This window comes from Cetorhinus maximus, chromosome 25 (assembly GCF_964194155.1).
Source record: "Cetorhinus maximus chromosome 25, sCetMax3.hap1.1, whole genome shotgun sequence".
NCBI classification, from domain to species: Eukaryota; Metazoa; Chordata; class Chondrichthyes; order Lamniformes; family Cetorhinidae; genus Cetorhinus; species Cetorhinus maximus.
The window spans coordinates 27,107,561-27,126,380 of NC_135903.1; positions in this window are offsets into that span (position 1 = coordinate 27,107,561).

The window sequence follows — 18,820 nt, forward strand, 5'->3', positions numbered from 1 at the left end:
ATAGTCTCAGGATGAGATGTGAGCCATTTATGACTGAGCCAAGGAGAAACCTCTTTACACAACAGAATGTGAATCCTTGGAATTCTCTACCCCAGAGCTGTGGATGCCCAATCATTAAGTACATTTAAGGCTGGTATCAATAGATTTCTAGATACTGAAGAGATCAAGGATAAGGGGGTTTTGCAGGAAGGGGTAGTTGAGGTAGAAATTTAGCCGCGATCTTGTTGAATAGTGGAGCAGGTTCAATGGGCTGAATGGCCACCTCCTACTCCTGTTTCTTATGTTCACTGCTTATAGTGAAGTGAAATTTGAGCCAATCAGCTGAAAGTGTGGTGTAGAAATTTGCATGTGGTACTCGGTGACATTGAAGAAATGTAGAAGCCAACGTGAAATGTGAGTATTTGTATTGTTTTTCTAATATTGTATCAGGCGGATAATATGGTTCTTGTGCTGTGGAAGTGGGATTCCTGGCCTTTGGATTGCTATGAGTGACTTTGGGCTATAATGCTGGGTCAACTCTATCACATTGCATGGCAATGCCCTCTGCTTCTGTCACATGAAGTAAAGTGCACATGGAATTAGAGAAATATTCAGATGCTTGTATTGAGTAAAATTGGTGAAATTCTGGGAAATGAACTTTTAGCTGATGGACCTGCACTGTATGCTGTGGGAATTACAATAGATGAAGCAGTAGGAGACACCTTCTTTGGCACTAGCAGTTCTTAAAGGGCAGTTGGTTGCTCTAAAACTCTACAGCTACTGAGTATTAGAAATGGCTGCAGAAAATAGGCTGCTGCTTTGGATGCCCTCTTGCAGGAGCTACTGAAGAGAAGTTGATCATACTCACAGTAGAGGGACATTTCCCTTTGAAGATTATCCTGGCCATTGTCTGGATGGAGGTAGCAAAAAGAGTGAAATTTGTCTCACTAAGGATCAGATCTTGTGAACCGGTGAGGTAGAAATTTGCTGGTCCCAGAAGCATGCCAATGACAATGTGCTCACTGTTTGCTTAGTTTTGCAATGTTCTCTTATGAGGCAGTTAACAGCACTTCACTGTAAGCTTGTTGAAGCATCACAAAGGGAGAATGCATAGTACTATGGCAACTGTTCATTTACTTTCCAAATGCACATGCACGCCCATGTTCTAACACCGTCCTCCTAATTTGTTGCCACGTCAATGTATTTGACCTGTCAGCCATGAAAGATGGAAAGTTATGATCACAACGCAAGCAGCTTACTCAAAGTTCACAGAATCTCCATGAGGTGGATGGAGGACAGCTAGTTGAGGCAGGTTCTAACCTTCCCCATCTGACAATCATTTTTAGGAGTGTAAGCTTGTGTAAGACTCATTAGATTGAAATCATCCTGAATACCTAGGCAGGCCTATAGTGCAGGCTTCTTCTGATCCTAAAATACAAACAGAGAATGCTGGAAATACTCAGCAGGTCAGGCAGCATCTGTGGAGAGAGAAACAGAGTTAATGTTTCAGGTCAAGGACCTTCCTTCTGTTCTGATGAAAGGCCATTGACCTAAATTGCTAACGCTGTTTCTCTCTCCACTAATGCTGCAGACCTGCTGAGTATTTCCAGCAGATTTCCAGTAGCTGCAGTATTTTGCTTTCATTCCTCTGATCCTACCCTTCCCCCTTCCAGAACTGGCTGACTGAGAGAAATGATTAGCAAGTTGCTGATTAAGACCTAAGAATATGTTATGGAATAAGGATCTCATTAGTTTTTTTAGACTTTAATGATCAAGCCTAATGTGCATCTGGTATGTAGTCCTTCAGTACCACGGGTAAAGACCTCAGGCCTCAGTGCCCAGGAATTAGGTTGCCTATTGAATGCACATCAGAGCTACGGTGTCAAGTTTCACATTATTAACAACAAAATAAACAAAGTTAGGTGGATGTTTGGGAATGAGCTGCAAATATACTGAAGAGATTCAGTGGACATCAGAAGTTGAAAGAAAGAAGCTTCAGTAATGGACAACCATCATCTCAACCTGGGATCAGATTGTAATCTTGAACTCAGTCTATTGTTAGGGGAAAATTAAAAATGCTAAAAGAGAACACTGTAAGAATTTACTGGAGAACACTTAAAATCTCCAGGCAGACATGGCTGCTAAGCATATTAAGAGTTGACAATTACCAGATGAACAGTGCACAGCCTTGAGAGTCAGGCTAGAGACACAAGAAAGGACATAAGTTACATTAGGCATACTCCCCTCTCACATAGGGAAGGGGCAGATGGTTTTAGCTTAGATATGGGAAGATGAACAATAGACAAAGAGGGAGCTTTGATGAAACACAAACAGCCTTGAGTTGTGAGAACCAAGGTCTTTGCGTACGTGTTTTAATTTTGATTGGATAATATAATTATGTATACATCCTTTAGAATAATTGGTTAGCAAAATCACATGTTTATGTACTCAATAGGATAGTGTTAACATGGGACCTGTGTATCGGTTACCGATTAGATGTATTCACACGTACTCAAATGTCTTATGATAAGAAAAAGTACAAAAGTAATGAAATGTAATCAGTCTGGGAACTGGGTCTTCATTCTTAGGAATGATTGTGGCTCCCTTGCATATGCTTGAATAAAACTGGTTAAAGGAAGCCTGGGTCTCTGTGGTCGTTCTGTAATCAGAGATTGTAACTTCTCCTCTTTAACTGGCCTGTGTGGTAGTTGCGGGATCGGAGGGTGTACCCTTCTTCATTATGGTCTCCGGTATAATGTAGCCCTGTTCCTTCTGCTACAGGTTATCTGGTTTGTTTTGGAAATCCTCCAAAAGCAGTGGCTTGGTGATTTAAACTCATGTGTGAGTGTGTGACTGGGGTTAAATCCTTAAATCCCTCACCAAATATGTGAGAGTTAATAGGCCATTTTTTTTTTCTAATCAATACCATAATATTGGGGTTTTGGTAATTGATTACTCATCAAAGTCTGATATTATTTGAATTGTGTTTGTGTTGATGCATTTATTTTTTAACTGTTAAGTGATGTTCCTGCCTCTTATTTACTGCCTTTTGTAGCGTAGCATTGCCAGTATTATCACAAAGTAAACTAACTTTTATAACTTCCATTTGTCCATTGATGAGCTAAGACTATTTGTCCAGAAACATTTGCAGCTTTAATTTTTTTCTGCCTCACAGTGTGCCAATCTAGTGTTACGGACACGAGTAGGGATTAGTGTAAACAGCCCTGATTTCTCATCTCACCACTTGTCCGTAAACTGAAAGGTGTTTTGATTTGCTTCCCCCTTTATAAGTGGTGGCGTATTTCCCAGCCCCTCAAACACAGTTTTTGTGTCATCCAATTTTCTATTAATAACCCCACAGCAAATCCAAGATAGGATTAACTCAAAGGGTTAGTTTATTTGCACACTCTCAAACCAGGGGAGGAGGTTCACCATGTTGCCTCCTATGCCCTTACACAGCAAAAGAGGAATAGAGAAAAGAAAGATTTACAGGGCAAAGGCCGCAGAGACAATAATAATTTTTTCACGTGGGTTCCAAAGTCCAGGATCAAAGTCCAATGAGGTATTCCTTCACAGAGGTTGGCAGGCTGAAAATCAATGCAATATTATTCACTTTTCCAGTAGAGTTGGCTTCACAGGATGAAATAAATGTGCAGAGATGAATCAGTCTCGTAGACAATGGTACAGAAGTTCCAATAGAAACATTGTAGATGGAGCCAGGTATTCCATCTCGGCAGAGCCTCTTTCTGTGCTGCTGTTAGTTAAATGGTAAAGCGGCAGACTGAGTTTGCAGTATAGCAAGGCAATATAACTGGTTCCACCACTCGAGGTTCATGTCACATGACTCCAACCTCTCCACACTGTCTTTGACAAGGGGTGTGTATCCCTCATCTAGGTTCCTGAGATGGTTAAATGTTCCAACCATTAATACTTGAAAGGAAAGTTGCAGAGACCTTTGCCCTAGTAGACGAATAGACTCCCATTGGCCAGCCTGGCTTATGAAATGCAGATGGCCTTTGTATAGTTCTCTTTAAATTTGGTCTCTGCAGTCCACAGGGTGTCGCTAGTGTATTTTCAGAGATAATGAGGTGCAAGTTTCTGCGATACTGCCATGATAGTTCCTTTTGGTCGAGGGTCACAGACAGACATAGCTTCAATCATTTTAAAGGGTCTTTGTCCAGCTTTTAAAATTTAATAAATAACCATGAGAATATCTATATCTATTTTGTAAAAATATACAGGGTGAGGTCTTAGTCCGCTCACACTAGTAATTTATTTCTGTATGCGATGTTACAAAATTTGAAGTCTTAATTGTTAACTGCTATACACCTGCAACTTTGACAGAAACTAATTGTCAAAAATACTCTCTAAAGGAAAGTCAACTTGTAAAAACTACATTATGCAGCTCATAAAATCAATGGCTTGGATTTGACGTTTGCAAATTGGGACTGCTACCATGCTACACATGCATAAAATCCAGCATGATGCTGTCAGGTTGCGAACCTAATGTCAATTTACTGGTTTCCCAAAACACAGTAGGCAGGCAGGCGCTGGAATCAGCAGTCTGCCATTTTGAAAAAAAACCATTAAGGGGAAATTGAGGTTGTTGATAAGGCAATTGACCTGAATATTACGCTGTCACTGCAATAATGCGGTTGGTGTGGGCAGGCACGCGAGAGTGGGAGTACACCTTTTCACCATCTAAGGTGAAAAAGCATAAAGGAAGAGGGGTACATCTTTTGGGGGGTTCCCTGTGCATATTGGGGGCACGCCTCCCCCCCTCCGAAAGATGATACCCCTCCCTTTCTCCCTTTGTGCCTCTTTACCTGGCCTTCAAAACCCTCCCCTCAAACCACCCTCCCCAGGCTGGCTGATACCACCCCACCCAAAAATCCCAGACTTGCCTGAGTCCGGGTCCTCCAGGATCCATTGCGCTCTGCTTCCTAAACCTGTTTCCAGTCCCCGCAGTGGCCACTACTGACTTCTGGCACTGCTAAGACTGGTAGAGCTGCTGGTCAGTCAGATTGGCTGGTGCAGCTCTCGAGGGTGGGACCTCCTCCCACTGGGGGGCAGATGTCGCACTCTCTGCTTGTTTAGGCCGCTGGCAGGATGTTATCACTTTGGTCGGCCTTTTCTAAACTGGTTGGGCGGGGGGTGGGGAGGTGGTTGGGTAGTACCCCCACAAGTAATACCCCCACCCATAAAATTCACCCCAATATTTTAATCCTGAAAAATGCACAGCATAAAATGGTTACAGCAAGGAGGCCATTCAGCCTGTCGAGCCCATGCTGGCTCTCTGCAAGAACAATTCAACTAGCCCCCCACCCCCACCCTTTCCCTGTAGCAGTTTTTTTCCCATCAAATACTAACTAATTCCCTTTTGAGAGCCATAATTTAACTGGCCTCCAACACCTTTCAGGCATGGCATTCCAGATCATCACCACTCATTGCTTTAAATTTGTTTCCTCACATTGCTTTAGGTTCTTTTGCCAATCACTTTAAATCTATAAGAATTAATAACAATTAACTTTAACTATCTTCACAGCCGACACATTTACCATTGTTATTTACTTGCTCTCTGATGCTTTAATGGTTTGTGTCAGGCTAAAGTCTGAATGGCCCTTTCTTCACTTAGCAGTCTTAACTCATACCGACACTTCTTTAAAAACTTTCCACACGCTTCAGAAACATGAGTGAACTATTATGGTTATAGTTCTACACCTAAAGTTGGCTAGACTGTACTATGACTTGCCATTGCACTGGTTGCAGAGGCTGTAGGCTGTAGGCCTTCCTTCAGTTGGGCTATCTGGACATCTTCTTTCCAGCAGGAAACTTGTTTCATTACAAACTATCGTGTATGGATGAGCGATCAGCCCCAATAAATCCTCTTCTCTGTTCTGCAGGCAAAAACCGAACACAACAGCCAGGAGCGTTTACGCACTGGTGGTGGCCGGACCGTGCTGCACCATGTCACCCACGTCGAGGAGCAGGCCATGGAGCTGGGGAGGAGGCAGGCGGCCAGGTCGGCAGGTGTCGGTGAGGCTGGGGTGCAGCGGGCTGGTATTTGAGGTCCCCAGTCCCATCCACTCTGTCTCCCCACCATCCAAACCACTGATGGTTGCTGCAATCGTTAATGCAGCAACACTGCTCATTAACAGACTGATACAGTCAGACGTGTGGGTCATACACAAAGGTCCCTCGGCCCCTTGAGGATGCGCGTCTCTAGCACCTTCCAAAGTCGCCTTATCCCATTTCTGACCACTATCCCCATGGCCTAACATGCCATGGCATCGCTGCTGCACATCCAAAGACTTATATCATCTTAGGGGGGTTTGTACCTCCACCACCCTTTCAGCCAGTGCGTCCCACATTACTCTGTCCAAAAGGTCCTCAGCACCTCACCTGTCAACCTCATGGCACTCAACTTAAATAAATGCCACCACGTTAGTCATCCCTGCACCAAGGGGAAATGTTGCCTCCTCTCCACCGGGTCTATGCCCCTCATAACGGTATGAAGGTCAATAATGTGACCTGTCAATCTCCTGTGATCCACGGCAAATGTCACAAGTGTTTGCAATGTTTCCTCATAACTCCAACCCTCCAGGCCAGCATGCATCCAGGTCAGGAACCTCTGCACTCTCCCCACTCCAATGCCATCCCTCCCATGAAGCGCAGGTCACAACTGAACGCAGAAGTGTAGCTGTGGCCTCGACAGCGTTTTCTGCACTTGCAACATGACCTCCCTTTTCCTACATTCTATTCCTCAGCTAATAAAGGCAAGTCTGGCTTTTACCTTGTTAAACTCCCTGTGTTCCTGTTCTGCTGTCTTAACGGGTCTGCCCAGCAAGGTCCCTGTAATTGTCCTGACTTCCCACGGTCCTACCATTTCTCCTGTATTCCCGCACCTTGCTTGTCTTGCCCAAGTGCTTAACCTCACACAAATCCACATAACATTCCATGTGGCATTCCTTAGGCCATCTGACCAGCCTGTCTGTATGTACGTGTAATGTTTGGGCCTCCTCTTGCCTATTTACCACCCCACCAATGTTCGCCTCCTTAGGTTCTTGAAAGTTGAGCGCATTATGAGCCTGGGGGGGAAAGGGATGAAAGGTGTTACTGACTGAACGCTAACTGGTGATTTCAGCATCACCACCGCATGGCCGCCAGGAACAAGTCCAAAGCCCCCCACTCCACACCTGAGGGGCGTCAACTGGCACTTGCATCACATCATTTCAGCCAGCCAGGCACCAGCGCAGTGACTACCACATCGGTGGGGATTATAACATCGGCTAGTGTCCCGGGGCACAGTGGAGAGGGCACTTCACAATCACTGGAGGAGATGGTGAAGGGACGGACAGAGAGTGCTGATGGTGCCAGCAGCTGGAGGACTGCAGGGGACCAGGCACATGCTGAGTCGGGCAGTGATGATGTGTCTCTGGAGATGTCCGCCATGCAGCAGCTGCAGGACAAGCGGCAGGGTGCGCAGGAGCATCTGGCAGGGTTGCATGAGGGTGTGCTTCACTTGGTCTCTATGCTGGAGGAATCCAGGCAGAACGTCAGTGATGGCATTAACCTCAGGACAGAGCTTCAGGCTTCCTCCATTGAGAGATTGGCGACTCTCATGGAGAGGGGCTTCCATCAGATTGATCAGCATCGGATTGGGTTATGCTCGGACCTGCAAACCCTCACAGCGCTAATGGCCACAGGTGGTCATTCCCAATGTGGGAGATGTTCTAGGCACCAAGTGTCGGCGCTCGGTGCCCATCCATCTGCGGTGAGCAGGGAGGTCCGATGTGACCTCACATCGGCGCAGCAGCTGCCTGTCGTCGCTGCAAGCTCCTCTCAGGGCGCTCCGGGTGAGGGCAGCAGCTCCTCCGCCCCTCTGCCAGTGAGGCTGCGACAACTAGGGAGGGGCCAATTCTGGAACTGGCCACTCCCTCCCAGACGGGGCCATCACAGGCTCCACGGGCCAGAGGGCGCCTGCCAAGGTCATCGAGGCCAATAGGACAGCAGAGTCAGCAGGCTGGCTCTCAAGCCACTCCGAGCGATGGGGCGACACCAAGACGTAGCACTCACAAACGAAAGCATAAGGCACGTTAGGCGCTCCACGGGTATGTCACTGGTGCTTTTCTGTTGGCCCTAGATTAGGGAATTTTTTTTGGTGAATGTCGGAGCAACGTTTTGTTCTGTTTTTGGTGGCACCATCGGATGGATGGGAATAAAGTCCACATTTGTGACCATGGCTGAGGGTGTCTCCTTTGTGCTGCATTTTTCTGTTTCACAGACATATCATGAGTGTTTGAGTGGACATTGATGTTTATGTACTAAGCCCTTAGTTGCAGTTGATGAGGTGGAAGATGCAGCACTTAGCTGCTGCGTATGGATGCGCCAGGCAATGCTGGTTCTGCAGATCCATGTGTGTGGAGCTAGCTGAAGGTTCGTTGGATTAAAGTGCCCCGGGTGTCCCTGCCTTCTTGGTGTAGTAGCGGGTCGGTGTGCTGCCCCTCATCATCGCCCTGTGCTTCCTCATCCTCTGAGCCACTGCTGGATTCATCATGTGCAGCCTCATCCAGGGCGTCAAGGTCTTCATCGTCAACTGCATCCCCCCTTTCCAGCGCAAGATTGTGCAGAGCGCAGCATGCTACCACTATCACAGAGACGCGATCTGGGGGGTACTGGAGTGCGCCCCCTGAGCGGTCCAGGCAACGGAAGCGCATCTTGGGAAGACTGATGGCTCTCTCCACCACAGCCCTTGTGGTGCTGTGGCTCCTATTGTACCGCTGCTCAGCTTCTGTTCTTGGATGGCAGAGAGGCGTCATAAGCCACCTTCTAAGGGGATAGCCCTTGTCACCCAGCAGCCAACCAGCCAGCCGAGCCGGAGCACCGAAGAGCCCCGGAACCTGGGAGTGTTTGAGGATGTAGGCGTCATGGGAGCTGCCTGGGTACCTTACACAAACTTGCAGAATCTGCATCCTGTGATCACACACTATCTGCACGTTCATGGAGTGGAAGCACCTTCCTGTTGACAAAGGCTCAACTGCTGGCGCCTTGATGGCCACATGTGTACAGTCTATAGCACCCTGGATGCGGGGGAAGCCAGCAATGGCCGCAAAGCCTCTGGCTCGCTGTGCCTGACTTGCCTGGTCCCAGCGGAAGTGGATGAAGGTCAATACCCATCTGAACAGAGCATCTGTAACCTGCTTGACACAAGTGTGGACAGCTGATTGGGAGACACCACAAATATCACCCACCGAGCCCTGGAAGGAGCCAGATGCATAGATGTGGAGGGCAGCTGTGAGCTTCAGAGCTGCTGGCATGGGGTGTCCATCCACATAGTTAGGAGAGATCTCAGGGCCAATCATCTGACAGATGTAGTTGACTGTTTCCCTTGACAGTCGGAGCCTCCTTCGGCACTGCACCTCAGTCATATTGAGGTAGCTGATTTTGAGGGGCCCGTGCGAACTTCGACTCAATGCACGGGCCCAACGGGCAGGCGGGTAAGTGACGTTTTAACAAAGCTCATCCACGGGCGGGATATGTGGGCTCAGTGGGGTTGTCAGTGTTTCATCTGAAGTATTTATTGCAGAAAGTGTTTTAAACTTGCCTGTGTGATTGTTAGCAGTTCAGATTGATTTCCAACAGCTTTCTCTGTACTTTGAAGCTTCAGCTCAGCACTCTGCAGACAGTAATCTTTATCGGGCCTGCAGCTTTCCGGAGGCCTCCATTTAGCTTGGGTATGGGTTCTGATATCTCCACTGGAGGCAGCTCCTCTGAGGAGGAAGGGAGGGATAGAATAAGGAGGAGGCCAGGAGTGGACAATCAGCCTCCAGGGGAGCCACCTTTGGGAGGCCAGGTGCAGGCACAAGGGGTGCAGGGCCAAGAGGTTGTCCAAGGTGGAAGGGGCCGCAGAAGACGCCACTATCCTGCTGCCAGGGTATATAGGTGGCGAAGCAGCTACCTCAATGTGACTGAGGTGCAGTGCCGAAGGAGGTTCCGACTGTCAAGGGAAACAGTCAACTACATCTGTCAGATGATTGGCCCTGAGATGTCCCCTAACTGTGTGGGCGGACACCCCATGCCAGCAGCTCTGAAGTTTACAGTTGCCCTCCACATCTATGCATCTGGCTCCTTCCGACGGGAAATTCCCCTGCTCTCCGGGATGCTGTGTGAATGTTCCTGACTCTGAGCTAGAGTCAGAGACTTCAAACAGTTCCGATGCGCTTACCTGGATAGTTACCCAGGAAACATTAGACATTTAAAACCTGATCTAACACCTGGGTAACTCCACAACCAATCCCACCAATCATCCCCACTGACCACCCGACTACCCTCCCTGAGTACCCAACTACCTCCCCAACCCGACCTAACTACCTCCCGACCACCCAATTACATCCCCGACCCAACCTGACAACCTCCCCCAAGGCCGCCCAACTATCTCCCATCGGAATTTTAAACTTCCTAGGCAATTCTCACATAGGTCCGTGCACCAGGGCTTCCACAGGGTCCTGACGCACGTGCTTTGCCCCAACAGCCACAGCACGGAGTCACCAATCCTCTGCTGCACTCTTGGATCTTCACAGCTTATCCTGAGCCCTGTTTCATTGCCAGGGCTTCTCCCGAGTCCTCACCGCTTAAATTCTGCAAAATGCAGCCCCTTTTCTGCTTGGAGCCACTTTTTCTGCTCTTCTTTCTTCTTAACTAGGACTTTTCCTTGTCCCCTATCCCTTTAGGACCTCCCCCTGTCCCTTCTCCCTGTCACCTGCCTGGGACGCTTCTCTGCTATGGCACTCCACTCTCAGTCACATGACCTGGTTTCCACACTGTATCTTTTTGTTTCTTGTTACGCAGTTGCACCGTTGTCAGGATGGCCGAGTCCTTGAACTGCTGGATTGTGCAAGTGTGAGACTCCCGAGGCCTATCTGGACTTGGAGTTCCTGACCTCCCCACTTGACGAGTTAAGCTGGGTTCTCATAACAGGGGTGAGTTGTGTAGTTACCTGGGAGTTAGACTAGATTTTTTTCTGTCTAACATTTGCTGGGAAACTAACCAGTTGGTACTGCAGCACTATCCGAAGTCCCTGACTACATTTGCAGTGTGTTCCTGGGAACAGGGGAATTGTCCATCAGAAGTTGAAATTTCCCGGGCAATTCCCACGGAAATCAGCGCATCAGGAATTCCATGGGGTCCCAACATGCATTCCAGCCATACGTCTGGTCTCTAACAATCTGGAGACCAGAAGATTTGGGCCAGAATTTTAGTATCAGAAAGTGGTTTGAAAGTATTTATGAATATCAAATATTGTATTATCCTTTATCTGTTGATTTATTTTGCACAAATTTCTAAATTTACATCTTATAATAAATATAATTCACAGCTTGTGAAATATGTACTTAATTTTCCCAATTTCCGGATCGTCAGAGACCGGACGTACGGTGGAAGATGCGTGTCAGGACCCTGTGGAAGCCCTGATGCATGGACCTATGTGGGAATTGCCTGAAGTTGTGCTTGTGAGTTGGTGCTTGAGTGCAGACTTGGGAATCCAGGGGAACAGAGTCCTGGCAGACGAGATTGATACCCTGTTAGGAGAGCTGTTGTTGAGGCTGACTGAATTGGAACAACTTTTGGAGAGAATTCCAAGGCCAGATCTTCGAAGGTGAAGACTAGAATCCCTGGCGAGAGAGACAGAGTTTCAAAGAGATTGGCTGACTCAGTGTTTACTGACATCCGGGTGGTTTGCTGAAAAATCCACAGAATCTGTCTGGGTCTCATCTGCCAGTTTTTGTGCAGTGTGGTGTGTTCGACCACAGTTTGCCTGTTAATTCACATGTACCTCATATTAACCCTGAATGTATAAGATAGGTATTGTAAATTATTTTTATCCTTCTGACCTTGTATAGTAAAGTTTATTTTTGTTTGTTCAAAACCTGTGGAATCTTGAGGCTTTATTCTATTAGCAAGTGTCTTGAATCTTAGACTTTGTCTACTTTAAAGAAAAGGTTATTGGTCCCAAGCTGGATCTTACCAAGAACTTGAGGGTCTGGTCCAGGACCACAGCACCCCCCCAAACACTCACACAGATCCCCCGACTACCTGCTCTACCACCTAACTATCCCTCCAACCCGAAATGACTACCACCTCACCCACCTACCGCCTCACCCACCCCACCCACTTACCCACTTAGCTCACCCACTTACCCACCCTGCCACCTACCCTGGCCTAGCCAGCGACACCCACACTCATGAATGAATAATAAAAAACCTCATTCAACCACTCACCCATTCACTAACATTCAAACTGGACCTTTAAAATCACCATATGGCAGCTAGTACCTTAAAAAGGTGTATCCTGTCTTCCCCCAGGCTATACAATGCTGCGATGGAGCTCTCATGGAGGGACATGGTGTTCCTCATTTCTGGTAAAGCCAGGTTTGGAATATCTGGCAAGAAACTCCAGCAACATCGAGGTGGGGGAAAGTTCGAGTGGAGCAGCAATCTGATGGGATATTTGAATTGTTAGAACTCTTTTCCTGGTCTTTAAGCTGTCTTCTGACATTTCTTATGTCCAGTATGTTTCAGCCACTGTGCATGCCAATCTTAGCAGAGAAGTAGAAATAGTGACATTGAGGCTTAGTGTAAGGCTTTGATAAATATATTTGTTCCAGGCAGTTTCATCTGCCTCAGACCAAAACCAAGCACTTCGTAATAGATGATTTCTTAGAGGAACTCCTCAATCCCTCATTAACAATCCAATTATCAGCAGGAATTATTTCTATCGCTCTGGGTGAATGATATGCAGAGCTCTTTTATAAATAGTGGCATGCCCTCCCAGGCCATAACTCAGGGTCCCTGCCAGCAATACAGCAACCCGAAACTGAAATTGAAACCTGGAAATTGCCTGAATTTTGCGAAGTGTGTTTTGCATTTAACAAAGCTGTGAGATTACAAGTTAGTAAAATGTCCCCCATTTAATAGCTCATAATAATAATTAAAATAAATAAAGTGCATCTCAGTCAACACTCTGTCTGGGCAGATGTTAGAAGTATGTCAGTGATGCAAATTTTATTGTACAAGAGTAGCAACCACCAAGTACATAGTGGCCAATATAGAAGCAAATAAAAATGCACAGTTGACTTCAGATATAAATGACAGTTAATGGCACAATTTCTCTTTGAAGCTGTCAAGCATAACTTTTAAGCCATTTATCCACTCATTGCTGATGCAGCTGTAAAAGTGATAGAAGGTCAAAGGAGTCCAGAGAATGCCAAATGAAGAGTCCAAATAAAGCTTTATAAGAGCTTCCAGAGAAATTGTCCGTGCCCCCATTTTGCTTTGAAGCTTTGTATAAAATGTGCCACTTTATCTAATACTTGAAAGTAAGAATTACTTTCTTTTAATGGATTTTAAGGAAGACCAAGGCTTTGCAGTTCCTGGGGTCCCACTCTGGCAAATGCATAAGGATGTACCAATGTACAAGGATGGGCTTATTTGCTTCGTTGGGGGAAGGAGGGTGGTAAAAGCAAAATGGAAGCTACGTTTATGCCATCTTCTGGGCCTTTGGGAAGGTAATTGTTTCTCTCTGGAATTTATTATCCTACCTTAGTAAAGGTTTGAGGTCTTGTTGAGGCCTTCAGCAAGACCCATGGTGAGTTTCAGCTGTTGCATGTTCCACTGTTACCTTATAACAACTGACTGGGCAGAAATTCCTTGGGTCGTCCACCAGGAACAGCCACTTGATCCCCTAGCACCCGCCTCCCCCTCTAAATATCAATTATTAAAAGTGGCATTATAAAAAGGGTGGAATCCTGGATTTCTGCTCTATTCAAATCTAAGGGTGGAATCGTCCCAGATTTGCACTAAGTGCGATAGCGGGCGGGAAAAAGAATGTTTTACCTGCCAAACGCAATGGCAGCTTTTCACGCTGTATCGTCCCAATCCCACCTCATTAATCGTGCATTCCCAGGAAACACCCCATTTTTATGGTGGACGGGGTCTCATTTTCACGCCACACTGTTACCGCTATGCTCCATCATGTCAGATACCGTATTTAAAGTGCAGTCGCATGCGCACCTCTCAGTGCTTCCAGCCTAGGACTGCTCCAAAGAAGGCATGGCCCCAAAAGGAAAGAAGACTGGAGCCCCCCCCCGATTAAGTGATGTGTCCCTCGAACACCTTTAGAACGCCGTGGAGGTTCGCCGTGATGTCCTCTACTACCACTTTTGCTTGGCAGGTGATGGCAGTGGTGATCAGTGACAATGCTGCACAGAAGAGGTTGGCCATCCAGTGCAGATAGAGGGTGAATGATCTCATCTGTGCCGCAGGGTAAGCCAACCATCTCATCACTCTAAACACACACTCACAAGCCCATCACACATTCACTGGCATCTCACTCACTGCCAGCTCAAGGGACATCACTGCTCACTCTCTCAGACACACCCTCACATTTCCATCTGGCTTCATCTCCTCTGGAGGCTGCCTCCTCAGCACTCACTATCTTGAGGCCACTTGTACAGATCAACATGTGCCCCCCACACACACCCTGGGATACCCCACTTCCCCAGTACAGCCCTTGCCCTGCAGCCTCTTCCCATGCCTGAGGCCACTTCTCCCCCCTTCCCAAAGCAAGCCCTAGCCCTGCAGCTGTTGAAAAGCCACCCTTGCCTTATGGCTGATTTGGTAGGTAGAGACCTGCCTGTGAGCCCCCCTAAAAGTGATGTGGTGCTGCCTGCGAAGCCTGGCGCTGATGACTGCAAGTGCTGCCTAAAGCAAGGCAGGCAAACAAACAAACAAGCATAGTGCAGCTCGGCAGGTGCACATTGCTTATGTACAATTGTGAAACATGTCTGCATGAGTGCTAGGATGATCCAGCGTGGTGGGGGGGGGATGATTCCGGCGAGCTGGGCTTATAATGATATGCAGATGAATTACAATGAGGTTCCTAACATTTGACGGTAGGAAATGCAGCCCGCCATTGACGGGCAGTGTGGACAATTGCAAACTGGTTTCACGATGTCATGAAACCAATTTTTGGCCCTCTCGCCGTATTACAGAATCACAGAATTTTAATGGCACAGAAGGAGGCCATTCGGCCCATCGTGTCTGCACCAGCTCTCCGAAAGAGCATTATGACCTAGTGCCATTGCCCAGCTTTTTCCCTGTACCCTTGCACATTGTTTCTATTTAAATACTCATCTAGTGCCGTCTTGAATGCCTCAGTTGAACCTACCTCCAATGCACATCCAGGTAGTGCATTCCAGACCCGAACCACTCGTTGTGTGAAAAAGTTTTCTCTCACGTCACATCTGCTTCTTTTGCAAATCACTTTAAATCTGTGCCCTCTCGTTCTTGATCCTCTTACGAGTGGGAACAGCTTCTCCCTAGTTACTCTGTCCAGCCCCCTCATGATTTTGAACACCTCCATCAAATCTCCTCTTAGCCTGTTGTCTGCTCATGCCACCGAACACGCCTGACGCCAACAGGCATGGGAAATTCCACTGTAAGTCTTTTCTGCTCTCCCCAAGAATTTAGTGGTCAAAGGGTTTACAAATGACAATCATTTTTTTGCACGGAATCACAAACAAGTTACTTCAGTAATGAAGCTGATAAACTTATTGCAGTCAAATGCTTTAGGTCAGATTTTGATTTCTAGTTAATTTTGGCAAATATTGATATTATAGCACAGAGGAACTAAGATGGGATTTGTCTGACCAGCGCTGGAAATTTAGGGCCCCTTGTTTATGAGCCAAATTCACAATTCTCTCTTGATGTAGTCACTGATCCAAGCTGAGACCAGCCACCCATCTCATCCAGCAGACTACTGGAAAGGGAAATTGTTTGTCCCTCCCGATCGCAGGTTTTACACTCCTGCCGAGGTTGAAAGTTACCTCTAAGTGTTTCACAAGCACAGGAAGTATTTTCCAAGACAGTCAATCTGATTGATGTGCACATTGTAGTATTGAGAATCATGCATTACTCACAGAGCAACAAAGGCAGATGACACAGATAAGTCCCTAGTTACCCATCCTCCCACCCAGCCTGAATCTATGGTACACAATGGGATTATAGTACATTACAACAGTACAACTGAAGCAACTAGAAACAAGACAGTATCACAAGAGCCCTGTCTGAATTTTAGTCAACTGTAAAAATCTGAAAATGATACAGCTTTTACAGTTTTGCACCTTGAAGTTATACAATAGATTTAGTAGTGACATTACATCCCTTTGGAATTTGCAAATTAGTTTATTAATAGAATGCAAGATCTGTATATTTTCTGTGCACCTATCAGAATTATTTTTTTTCCCTTTGATTGTAGATCAGAGTGAATATATGGATTTGCAAAAGTCTTTCAATATGGTACTGTGTAGTAGACTCATGACTAAATATGTGAAATCAGGTAATGAGTAGCAGGATGGATAGGAAACTGGCTACAAAACAGAAAACAGAGAAGAGTAATGGGTTAGAGATAGTTACTCAGACTGGCACAAGGTGGGAAGTGGTGTTCCACAAGGATTAGTGCTTGAATCACTGTGGTTCACAGTTTATATTAATGATTTGAATTCAGGAATCAAAAATGCAGTATCAAAATTTGTTTATGTCACCAAACTGGGGGGTATAGTTAATATTGAGAAAGACCATAACAAAATTCAAGATGTTAGCAAACTTGCAGAGTGGGAGTGTAATTGGTAAATTCGTTTCAAGATAGATAAATGTGAGTTGCAGTTTTTTGGTAGGAGTGATAAGGAGGCCATATACTCGTTGGAATCATATTCCTTAGAATACTACGTGCATAGTTCTGGCCTCCATACTACAAAAATGATATAGAAACACTGGAAAAATGCGAAAAAGATTTACAAAACTGATTTTAGAACTGAAATGATACAACTATCAGGAAAAAATGGACAGGCCGGAACATAGAAACATAGAAAATAGGAGCAGGAGAAGGTGATTCAGCCTTTCGAGCCTGCTCCACCATTCAATATTATCATGGCTGATCCTCCATCTCAATGCCATAGTCCCACTTTCTCCCTTGATGCCTTTAGAGTCTAGAAATCTATTTCCTTCTTAAATATATTCAATGACTTAGCCTTTCGAGTATTCTGTGGTAGAGAATTCCACAGGTTCACCGCCTTCTTACTGAAGAAATTTCTCCTCATATCAATCCTAAATGGCCTACTCTGTATCCTGAGACTGTGACCCCTTGTTCTAGAACCCCCATCCAGAGGAAACATCATCCCTGCATCCAGTCTGTCTAGCCCTGTCAGAATTTTATATGTTTCATTGTGCTAAACATCAGCGAATAGAGGCCTAGTCAACCCAATCTCTCCTCATATGATAATCCTGCCATCACAGGAATCAGTCTGGTGAACCTTCGCTGCACTCCCTCTATGGCAAGTATATCCTTTCTTAGGTAAAGAGACAAAAACTGCACACAATACTCCAGGTGTGGTCTCACCAAAGCCCTGTACAGCTGCAGTTAGACATCCTTGCTCCTGTACTCAAATCCTCTTACAATGAAGGCAACATACCAATTGCCTTCCTAACTGCTTGCTGCACCTGCATGCTTGCTGTCAGTGTGTGGTGTACAAGGACACCCAGGTCCCTTTGTATGTCAACATTTCCCGGTCTATCACCATTTAAATAATAATCTGCCATTCTGTTTTTCCTACCAAAGTGAATATTTTCACACTTATCCACGTTATCTAGCATCTGCCATGAATTGTCCCACTCACTCAGCCTGTCTAAATCGCCTTGAAGCCTCTTCACATCCTCCTCACCACTCACATTCCTATCTAGCTTTGTGACATCAGCAAACTTGGAAATATTACATTTGGTTCCCTCATCCAAATTATTGATATATATTATGAATAGCTGGGGCCCAAACACTGATGCCTCCTGTACACCACTAGTCACCGCCTGCCATTCTGGAAAAGACTTTTCTCTATCGAAAAGAGAAGACTGAGGGGGTGACCTGACAGGTCGTTAAGATTATTTGAGGGTTTCATAGGATAGACATGGAGAAGATGCCTGAGGAGGAGCCCAAAGCTCGGGGCCATAAATACAAAATAAAAACAGAAAATGCTGGAAAAACTCAGCAGGCATATGGACTCGAAACAATAACTCTGTTTCACTCTCCACTGATGCTGAGTTTTTCCAGCATTTTCTGTTTTTATTTCAGATTTCCAGCATCCGCGGTATTTTGCTTTTGCCATAAATATAAGGTAGTCACTCATAAATACGATAAGGAACGTAGGAAACTTTCTTCATTCAGAGAGCAGCAAGAATATGGAACTTGTTGTCAAATGGAATGATTGAGGTGATTAACATAGATGCATTTAAGAGAAAGCTAGATAAGTGTGTGAGGGAGAAAAGAATAGAAGATTATGGTGTTATGGTGAAAAGAAGTAAGCAGAGTGGAAGGAGGCTTATGTTATGTATACACATTGGCACACACTTGATGAACCACATAGTCTGTCTATCCAGTAAAAATTCTAAGGGCTGGATTTTCCGGCCCCGTCTGCTGCCGGGATCGTCTGGTCCAGCTGGGAGTCAGTGGATTTTTTGTTGTCCCGCCACATCCCCCGCAGCGGGTCATGCCGTGCCAGGGCAGAAAATTCTGGCCTCTGTCTTCCTAGGCAATGCATTCAAGTCAAATTCCTCTCTATGCTGCTTTAATTCAGCCATCAATCCACTTGTGGTAAAATAACACCGAGGATTTGGCAGGAGAGCGCAAAGAATTTTCCTGAGTGCAACACAGTTTGTAATTTCAATTCCTTTTATTTCAAAATAATGGCATATTTGGAGTTCAGAATTAACAATGGTGACGTTCACAAGAACACTGACTG